This window comes from Rhipicephalus sanguineus, chromosome 6, assembly GCF_013339695.2.
Source record: "Rhipicephalus sanguineus isolate Rsan-2018 chromosome 6, BIME_Rsan_1.4, whole genome shotgun sequence".
In the NCBI taxonomy this organism is placed as follows: Eukaryota; Metazoa; Arthropoda; class Arachnida; order Ixodida; family Ixodidae; genus Rhipicephalus; species Rhipicephalus sanguineus.
This window is the reverse complement of record NC_051181.1, coordinates 43,765,338-43,776,491: the sequence shown is the minus strand read 5'-3', so window position 1 is coordinate 43,776,491 and position 11,154 is coordinate 43,765,338. Positions and strand designations below refer to the sequence as shown.

Sequence of the window (11,154 nt, the reverse complement as noted above, 5' to 3'; positions counted from 1 at the left end):
TTGCAGATGGAATGCTCAGATGAAGAACAAGTTAAATGTGGCTGTACTTTCTAAAATTGACGGTAATTTTTCCGTATTGTTATTAAACACTGCTGTGTGGTCGCGGTACAGGGCGGCCCAGCCTGCACAATCTGTGCGTGCAGCTTCATCAGTGATTTCAGACAGGTTTAAAAGATCACCTCTCTGTATATAAAAAATCACATGAAATTGAGAGCAAATGTAGTTCTCTCTCTCCATATATATATATATATATATATATATATATATATATATATATATATATATATATATATATATAGCAAGCTTTGGCATCGTTCTGCAGGTTTGCTTTGTTTTTGTCACATTATTTGGGTGATATATATTTAAGCCGTTATATATAACTGGCACTTAATACATGCTTTGCAATTGCAACCGTGAAGTAACCACCTTCTGACTTTGGGCGATTTTCTAGCCGCGTTCGCGCAGCAGGTTTTACACGCCTGTCAAGTCGATATCATAAAAAGAGACTGCAAGCATGACGCGAGAGTCGAAAAAACGAGGCGAGCAGTTCATCTTGCTTCACAGTGGTTTAAAGCTCAGCTAGCTACCTCGCGTCTTAATCGGCGGGTGATTCTCCAGCGGCACAGAGGACTTGACTCTAACCTTCTCAGGAAACAGTGCCATGGCCGTATAATTTCCTTTTTTATTTCGCACGCCGCAAACGTTTGTTCACGAAAGTGCACGGCTGCTACTGCTAGCATGCCATATCAAAACAACAATCATATGATTCGTAGTCCACACCGCAGAACATTGATAGCGTGCACGGCTTCATTTCGGAGTGCATGTGGACCATTACTCATCTTTAACATGACAGAATGAGACTTACCTCGAGGTATACGTCCTACACGGTGTAATCGCGACTTGAGAAATGCATTTCGCTTTGAGTCGGGCGTCGTTGTCGTCGACCGTCTGCTCATCACCGTAAACGTGATTGACGAGCCTTTCTCCTTTTAACAAGTTCGCCTTTCGGAAGTGCCAGTCAAGCTTGAAGATCTTTTTGAAGCCGCACTACAGGCGGTACATTGTGAGGCGGCGCAAGTGCACCGCGAGAGCTCCGCATGCATTGGAGAGAAGGGAAAGAGAAGGGAAGGGCCGCACCGCGAGAGCGGCAGCGCATTGGAGAGAAGGGGAAACGCGCGTTGTTTGCCCCCAATTTCTATTTTTAAGCCAGAGATGGCACTGCCTGTCAAGAGCAGCAGCGCCACTAAGCGATGCTTTCGCCTTCATCGTGGAAGCCAATTGAAACGCGCTTCACGAGAGTCGAGTGACTCCCGCAAAAATGCCAACTCTCTTTTTCCGCTGCTACCTTCTAAAAGGAGTCAAATGGATACTCGAAGAGAGTCACGGTGCCGTCACCCTCTTTTGACACTTTTTCTTCTTAGAGTGTATCGTATTTTCTTGTCTCCTCGTATGCCGCTTTTTTTAAATAACTTTCAAACTTTACCATCAAGCTCAATTTTCAATTCTAACGACAGCTCCGCCTAAACAATACCCACCACGCATACGATCTGCATATTTTTATGCACTACTCGAGACACAAACAATAGCACGCGCGCATGCTCTTAAAAAAAAGAAAACTCCATCGCGTCTCACTAAATATATGCTGAATAAATTTATCTTTTTTTTCTTGTGTTTTTGACATTAGCCTAAGGCAAACGAATATACTAACCGGTTCAAACCGGTGTATATTCACCGAAGCGAGAGGAGGAACGAGAAGAATCTTGGTTTTCGACACAACTGAAGAAACAGTCTCACGCGAAGTGGTCTTACTTCTTTCGGAATCGGGCTCTTGTCAACTGAGTAAGGAATTTACTCATTCTTGTTATGTGCCAGATTGTGTGCGCGCGCGTGCGTTGCGTATGTGCGTGTGCAAGTGTGTGGTGTGTGTGTGTGTGTGTGTGTGTGTGTGTGTGTGTGTGTGTGTGTGTGTGTGTGTGTGTGTGTGTGTGTGTGTGTGTGTGTGTGTGTGCGAGCCAGGCCCGTAGCCAGGAACTTTTTTCGGGGGGGGGGGGGAGGGCACTTGCTGAAAACCCTGACTTTTTGAGAAAAACACCTATTTTTATTATTTATTCTTTGTAAAAACGCCTACTTCACCAAAATTTCGGGAGTGGGGGGGCGGGCCCCTAGGCCCCCCTTTGGCTACGGGCCTGGTGCGAGCATACCGATAAAATTACTTAATTTTTTCATTGCCATAAATACATTATTAAGACAAGAGTTAAAGTTGGGACAAAAAATAACACTACGACTACGACTCAAGTCTCGGAACAGCCGATAGCAAACTTTTACAGCTTACCCGAAGGACGCGGGTTAGATCCCGGCCGCGACGGTCACCTTTCGCTGGAGGCGAAATGCTAGAGTCCCGTGTACTGTACGATGTCAGTGCACGAAGCAGAATTCGTGGACAAAATTATCCATAGCCATCCGCTATGGCGTCTCGCAAGGACCACAAGGACTGAGTCGCTTTGTGGCGTTAGACCTCACAGACCAGTCAACCATCAGCCATGGATGTTGTGAGTGGTGGCGCTCGCTCACACTCCCATATAGCTCTTGCACACGTCAAACAAAGTGATGGACAGAAAAACGGCGCCCTGAAGGTAGCTCAATTGTGAGAGCATCCCACACAAATTGCGAAGATGTCCATGGGTTCATCTCCCACTTGCGGCGCTTTGTCTATTTTTGCCATTTTGATAGCATTTGTCAATAATTTTGTTGTTTAAGAAAGTAAAATTCTATTGTCTCATTATATTATGGTAACAGAAATGGAGTGTTCTACTTAGTTGCTATCTATCTATCTATCTATCTATCTATCTATCTATCTATCTATCTATCTATCTATCTATCTATCTATCTATCTATCTATCTATCTATCTATCTATCTATCTATCTATCTATCTATCTATCTATCTATGAACATGCCGAATTCATCAGTCTTCAAACTGTAGCAGAAGCTTTCTTAATTGTAACCAGGGGATTGCTTTTCAAAAATAGTTATGAGTTTGTGATGTTTATGATAATGCAGTGTGAGCATATGATAGCATCCCTAAGCAGGTAATTGTTGCATAAAAGTGTAGGCTTAAGAAGAGCATGCACTGGCAAAAAGAAGGAGGTGCACATTCGCGCCAGCAAGGCCGGGACGTTTGTGTTTACAGTGTTATTTCCGCTTTTCCGACTTACCTGCTTGTATACTTTCCATTGTTTCGCGCGAAAATAATAAAAAAGAAAGAACAGATACATCTGCAGAAAAAACAACATAGTCCTTTTTCATGTGTGCCCTTCTCGAAAGATTTTTCTTAAGCGGGGTTTTTCCAGCTGCTACACACTTGTTTTTTAGCAAGTCAACAGCCTATTTAACACGGCGGATGCCGAAGCGCGTTATGAAAGGCCTGTATATATGTATATACGTATGCAGAAATGAATATCAGTGGATCTGGGGCAATGTGCAACTGATGAAGAAGATGACAGGCTTCCAAAACACAACTTTACTAACGTTTCCACAGGTGTTCCTGCCTTATTCAGAGTGACGTCGAAACGATATCGCCATATATTGTATGTCCACGTCCATATATATGTATATATTATACATACACAGTAGAACCCCGCTGTTACGTCGCAAGTGCAGGACCGTTCCCTTATGATACGTGGCGAAGTGCTCTCAGAGTCGGCCGAGCGACCACAGAAAAGAGCGGCCATGTTGACTTTTCACGCAGCTTGGCCTGGGTTGACCGTAAGATTAGCATGAGTGGCGCGAACGACCGCATAATGCACTTTCAGTTGCCGCGAACAAAAGTATAGCCTTCGAGATTCGTATTGCAAAGATGGTGTGCATGACGTCATTGGTTTAGGCTTGTTTTTAGCGCTCGCTAAAGTAAGGGCTTCGAGATTGGCCTTTGTTTCCGCCGTCGCATTGGCGTGGACTCGTGACGATGGTCGTGTTGCGTGTGCTTAAAAGAATCGCATGCGTTGATTACATTTCTGTGGATGAAATCGTTCTCAGCTCCGCAGTTCTATCCGACGGCTAGATCGTGGCTGAGAGCGCCAGTGCGCGCACCAGTGACGAAATTTAGGAGTTAGGGGAGCAGGGGTCACTTTCTTCGACGATTTCTTTCGCGAGGCGTTCGACCATTTACGACGAGCCACGTTGGTCCGACACTACGCCAACAGTGGCGTACATTATCGCTCGGAGTCGCCGACACATCCGGCGGGAATCTCGCGAAGGTATCGCCGAAAGTGATCGCTTGCCAGGTGTCGGCCGTGGTGGCACCATATTTACTAAAGGATATGTCACCGCAGGTGCTCGAAAAACTTATCGTGCTGCTCGGGCATGAGTAAACGCACCAGGCAACGTTGTACGTTTTTTTTTTTCAAGCGTAAGCATTGAAGTAAAGTTCTGTACCACTAAGTATTTTGTCGTTTTCCCTGTTTCTCGGCTCTTGCATTTACTGGTTATTAGGTTTATTTCTTACGGTCCCTTCAAGAACTGGTTAACGTTTCGGCCGTGGCCGAAATGTTAACCAGTAAAACCAGTTATCCGGTTAACCAGGGAAATAGTAACCATGCCACGGCTTTCGTGCTACGGCTGAAACGTTAATCAGTAAAAATATCCAATTTTCGTAGGTGGGCTACTTCATTTCTTGACTATATATTGTTCATTGTACAGGGATTCAGGGCTTCACGCTCTTTGATGGACGTGCATCAAAACACGCTGCTGACGCATCCGTCATCGAGCGTGAAGCCCTGCACAATGCGGTGGTGAACGAACGCAGCCGTGTATCAACTAAAAAAACGCTTGTAAGGGCTGGATTAGTTTTCATATTCATATTCGGTGTGTTTCGAGCGTTGTTCTTTTTTCTCAGAAAAAACAACCAGACAGATTTCAGCAATAAATAAGTGCTTGATTCTGGGGCTATTTGAGGTGAAGTACGACACAAAGTTAATGTTTTACCTATTCGAGCATGAGGGAAAAAGTTGGCTCATTGAAGGTAATTTAATTAGCGCTTAGTAATGAAACAACAACAAAAAAACAGGTTGTATGTGCACACGACTACCACTGATAAAGAACAGGTAGAACTTTCCTAGAGCGCACGTTTTTTTTTTTTTTAAATCTTGATCGAAGTTAGCTGGGACAGCCTGTACAGTAAAATACCAGTTGAACGAACGTCAGTTATACCAACTCTTCAGTTGTACGAACTTTTTTTTAATCCCCCGCCGAAGCGCCATTGCACCCACCCAATGCTAATGCGTTTCAGTTTAACGAGATTAGCGCAGAGCGCATTTCACTTCTACGAACATATTTTGTGACACCATTCAATGCATGCCTCACCCGTCGTATTGATCAGAAATTGTCTGAAAGACTGGGTACAACAAACAGCGCTTTGCGTTTTGAGGACTATGTCACCTGTGACTCTCGCGTTGAGACATGCGCCACTCTGTCTATACAAGAGATTGTAGCGAGCGTTCTACCTCAGGAAGGAGGAGAGGAGGACGAAGAAGTGACGCTGGTAGAGGAATGCGCCAAGAATTTCAGCTAAAGAAGCACTGATGGACTTGGAAAAAAAGTGAAGCCCTTCGCTGCCCAGCAGAGTGTTATGCCGGAGAAGGTTTATGACACAGTGAATATATTCATGACCACTGTAGTCCTAGGTGCACATGTGCAGCAAAAGATTACTAAATTTTTCAAAACATGCTAAATAAGCAGACATTCATATTCAAATAAGCAGCATTGCAAATAAATGGGTTCGAGTTTCATTTCAACAGCTGATTTTTTCGTTAGCTCCTGATAACAGGTTGCAACATAGCTATTTCAGTTCAGCGAAGTTTCGCTATATATGTATATACGTTTCGGCCCGGGTCCTGCCTACATGAGCATACAATGTATGGCGACAGTGCAGTTAATATACATGCGCATATCAAGCGGATCGAAAACATGGTAACAAGACATATGTGATTGAAAGGAAAATGCGCGCGTCTTATTCGACAGCAATGCTGATACACTGATGACGCTCACAAGGACTTATCTATGTGCACAAATGTTCCACTGATCTGAAAGTATTGTGCGCCGTCGAATTCAAAGTTGTTGATTTCTAACATGAGCTCAAGTGAAGTCGCCAATGCGTTGATGTCAATCGATTTCCCAATCGACATTCCTTCGTAAGATTTGACGACTGCCCCGATACCATCAACGCGCGGAATGTTGTGCATAGGAATGCTACATCGCCACCAATATTGAGCCTTTGGGAATAGTAATGTCAAGTATAGCTTGCTGAGAATTCCATTCCCAGCGGATATGCCTCCTAGATCACCGGCAACAATTCGTCAGTAGCAATATATGTGCAATAAGGTAATAACTACGAATACTAATTCGTGAATATTAGTTAATTAGCTATCAAACAGATTGCTTTCAACATTTCATGGACACCCGCCTCATAAGAAATTCAATTTTGCTTTTAGTGTTAGTTTTAACTGGGAAACACTTTATGACAGCTATATTAGAGGTATCTATAGCCAGGCATCAACGTGTACTCGAGCGCTTAATGAATGTTCTGGTTACGATAACTCCATGCACGAGGCCCACAAAGAGCATCGTTTGATCAGGTGCCGTAGCCTCGAAAGTAAGCGCGGTGTGCTTGGCACTACGATAACTACATTCAAGAAGGATATCATTATTGTCACGGTATCATTGTTAAACGACAGCAACGACGAGGCAGATGTTATTTTAGATGCATAGAACATTTCTTTGCCCCACCTTCAGCAGGTACCGAGCCCGTGATCTAGGCGCGAGTAACGTGAGCGCCGCACATTGAAAGTTCGGATACTGTGGGCCATAGGTCGGCAAAAAAATGTGGAGCTCACTCAGACTTACTCATGAAATATAGTGTTTTCTTAGAGCTCACTCGGACTCAGACTCACCAAAATTTTCCTCAACTGGACTCACTAGTACTCAGACTCACTGAAAGTTTTCTCAGCCGGACTCACTCGGACTCAAATTCGCCAAAATATTACTCGCTCGGACTCGCTGAGACTGAGACTCGCGGCTCTATCTGGGTCTGAGTGAGTCTGAGTGAGTCGACTCATGAGCCCATCAGCGTATAATTGGCTTTTTTGACACTGCATTCCGTGCTCTTTAACACCAATGTCTCACATATTTGGTGCTCTACTTGGCACCTTTTGATATCGAACCGTCAAATATGAGTTATCAGTGGTTGCAATCCAGTAAGGATGTTTTTATTTAAAGTGGTGACTCATACGAGATATTTTTATCAAGAACTTCCTGTGAAAAAGTTTGTAGAGGCGGGGGGGGGGGTCAACCTGCCCCCCCCCCCTCCTTCTACGTAACTCACGCCTCTGATTAATAAATATAGAGCTGGCGTATAAATGCTAGTGCTTTGAAGTGACTGTGAGTCAGCGGGAGTATAAACGTGAGCCGACATAAGGTTGATAGTAATGCTGAAGTTGTGTAGATAGAACCATAGGTCGGCAAAGAAGTGTGGAGCTCACTCAGACTCACTCAAGAAATATATCTGCGCTTGGGGCTCACTCGGACTCAGACTCATCAAAACTTCCCTCTACCGGACTCACTAAAATTTTTCGCACGCTGTTCTCGCACGCTTTCACTTGCACACAGAACATGCGACGCGCGGGACTGTGTCGATGCCCTCGGACATTATGCGGAACGTCACGGCGACGGCTAAAATTTGCCTGGAGTGTCCATGTAATTGCTGTCGCAATAAAATGTTAAATATGTTCCGGATTTTGAACTCTGAACATATTCTAGTATCTAAGCGCAATACTCTAACCACTACACCCCAGGTGTATGCTTCGTGTGCAAGATATATATATATATATATATATATATATATATATATATATATTGTGAGATACCAGCCATCCAGCAGTGCCCGTCTCCCGTGTCTCCGGACAGATGGCAGCACTCATCCGATCCGCCTAGCGTTTCCTGCTCGACTCACCAGGAAGCGCCCAGTGTCAGTCGCGGGTAGAGTTACTGTATATGCTACAGTAACTCTAGTCGCGGGTGTCGCGTGTGAGACGCTAGCAGAGTCAGCCATGGACCGCCCGCGTTGCTAGTGTGATGCGTTGTGCTGGTGTTCTTGTGTGAGTGTCGCCCTGTTTGGCCGCTGAGTTTCATTTTTACCGTGTTAATAAACATGTAGTTACAAGAGACAGTGCCCGTTCCTCTTCAATATTCCGCCTACGAGCCTCACATCTGGCGCAGTCGACGGCGAGCCTCTGCAACTGTCTCGTCCAGCCCGCCTTCGCCCGAAGATGTTCGACTTCAGCCCCAAAGCCATTAGCAAGTAAGCGGAACCTTCCAAGCCGTGTCACAGCGCCACGAAAAGCCTTTTAAGCCTTTGCACCGCTGCACCGTTCGCAAAAGCCAAGCCTAAAACGCCGTTCGAACTTCTGCAACGCAGCTAGGCCTACTCAGCCTGCAACGTAGTTCGAGCGTTTCTGACGGAGCTAAGCCTACTTCGGCATTCGACTCCAGCCACAGTTACCATGCCCGGAATCCTCTGGCACGAATTGGACACGGCGACAATGTCCCGCCTCAGCGTCGAGCTTCTCCGCGAAGAGCTCGAAAGACGAGGCCTGAAAACGACCGGCACGAAAGACGAGCTTGTGCAGCGCCTACACAAGGACATCCAAGAAAGCCGTGACTCGACTCCGACGCCTGCCCAAACGCCGCCGGCGGCTAACTTTTCCTTGGATGCCGCTACTGTTCAAGCGCTCGCGGCGTTGATGCAGCAGTTGCCCCGGCCTTCAACAGTTGTCACGACATTGCCCGACCTTTCGGCGTCGATTCCGAGCTTCGACGAGTCTCCGCGACAAAGCGTCAACGCATGGCTTGACGAGGTGCGTCGAGTGCAAAAACTCGCCTCTTGGGATGACGCCACTACCCGCCTCATCGCGGCTAGCAAATTGAAGGGCACAGCTCGGAATTGGCATTTGACGTTTGGCCACCAGCATGTGACATGGCAGGAGTGGAGCAACGCGCTCAAGAGCACATTCTCATCAGAGCTCTCCCTCATAGAGTGGCAGGAGCGCGTCCTGAAGGTTAAACAGCACGCCGATGAGAACCTCCGCCAATACGCCTTCGCCAAATTGCGTCTGGTGGAACAGTGCCCTGTCAATCTGTCCGAGGGGCAGAAGATCGACTACCTGCTTCAAGGCTTGCGTGAGCAGCACGTTATCGCCGCAATCGCTGCTAGCCAGCCCTCTACAGTCAGCGATTTTATGGCGACGTGCGTCAGTCTGGACAAATGCGCCCAACACGCCCAAATGCAGCCCTATTCCAGACCGTTGCCTGCCGAGCCCCAGCGTGAGGCGCATCAGTCTTACTCGTCAAGGTCGCCAGCACCCACCATTCCAGCCCAGCCACCTCGGAACTCCAGGCCTCAGCCAACCACTCCTACGCCTTCACGCCCACGACAGCGCATAGCAGACATGCCCGTCCATGAGCAGGAAGCCAAGTACGCTGCCATTACCGCTCAGTATGGTGCACCTGCATACCGCAGTGGTCAGGACCTCAGCACGGCAACGTGCTTCAATTGCCGACAGTTAGGTCACCTGGCTGCCAGGTGCCCTTCACCCCGAGCTACACGTCAGCGACTCCCAGACAACACGCATCCCCATGCCACGGCCATGTCTTGCCTAGAGGGATCACTCGTGCAGTGCGCCGTCATTGAAGCTCATGTAGCAGGTGTTGGAACTGTCGACGCCTTCCCAGACAGTGGCTCTAAGATCACCATATTGACCGAAGACCTTGTCCCGTCATCTGCCTTGACACCTTGGAAAAAGCCACCTCTCTCTGTCGTGGGAGGAGGTACAGTTATGCCAGCAGGTACGCTGTCGACTTCCATTTCACTTGGCCCCATATCTGCAGTTGTGGATGTGACAGTGCTTCCCCGTAACCCCCTACCTCTGATCCTCGGGGAAGACTGGTTTCAAGCTGCACAGGCAGAACTCATCGTGAAGCCACCAAAGCCCACGGAAATTCACCACCCAAGCACAAATACAGCGCTCTTCTGTCATCAGAAACTCTTCCCAAGAATGGCCAATGCCGTATTTCTCCACAGCCAGCCCTTGTTGGCTTCAACTCAGTTCACTACTGGAGGACTACAGCTTGAACCCCTTCCTGATAACAACCAACCACCATGGCTATCCCTGGCATGCCATGAAACGCTATTTGAGAATGGAGTCAAAAACAAGACAGTGGAGTTGCACCACTGTTCAGCCAGCTCAACAAAAGACGAGACAACTACCCTACTACGTGAAGCACAAATTGGTAAACAACTCTCCAGCGAAGAGTCGGCTGTCATCCAGGAAGTCCTTGAGAAACATATCAAACTCTTCGCTACCGACGACAATGACCTGGGTCTTTTTGAAGGAGCTGAACATTCCATTGATCTGGTGCCTGGAGCAGTCCCGTATAGCCGACAACCATACCGTTATGCTGCTGATGATAGAGCATTCATTGAGCAACAAACCAATGAGCTCTTAAAAAAAGGTATCATCAAGCCATCTTCTAGCCCATGGGCCTTTCCTGCAGTTGTCGTTTCAAGAGGTACCAAAAAGCGCCTCTGCGTAAACTACATTCCTCTCAATAAGCAGACTACCTGCGTTGCCCAGTCGCTACCTCGTGCTGAGGATATTATGGATGACATTGCTGGATGTTCCCTTTTCGGATCCTTAGACCTGAAATTTGCCTACTGGCAAATTCGAGTTCGGAAAGAAGACCAGCCTAAGACATCGTTCATAACCCACAATGGCACCTTTCAGTGGACTCGGATGCCATTTGGTCTAAAGAACGCCCCTGCAACATTTCAGAAAGCCATACAAGCCATCTTTCAACTGCTGAAGCCACGCCATGCGAAATGTGGAGTTCGTGTATATCTTGGCGATATCCTTCTCTTTGCCAGCAACTTCCTTGAGTTTGTGGATTTGCTTCAGGAAGTTCTTAGTCTTCTCCTCAAAAGTGGCTTCAAGGTCACGCTCGCCAAATGCCAGATTGCAGTGCCATCCTTGACATTCCTGGGATATGTGCTCTCTCAGGAAGGCAAGCAACCTAACCCAGCAAAAGTTGAAGCAATTTTGAAAATG

General features: G+C 46.9%; 1 pseudogene; it reads left to right on the top strand.

The window, feature by feature from the left end:
• Window positions 1-8,344: 8,344 nt before the first annotated feature.
• On the top strand, window positions 8,345-9,818 carry LOC125758958 (uncharacterized; annotated as a pseudogene).
• The last annotated feature ends 1,336 nt before the right edge of the window (window positions 9,819-11,154 follow it).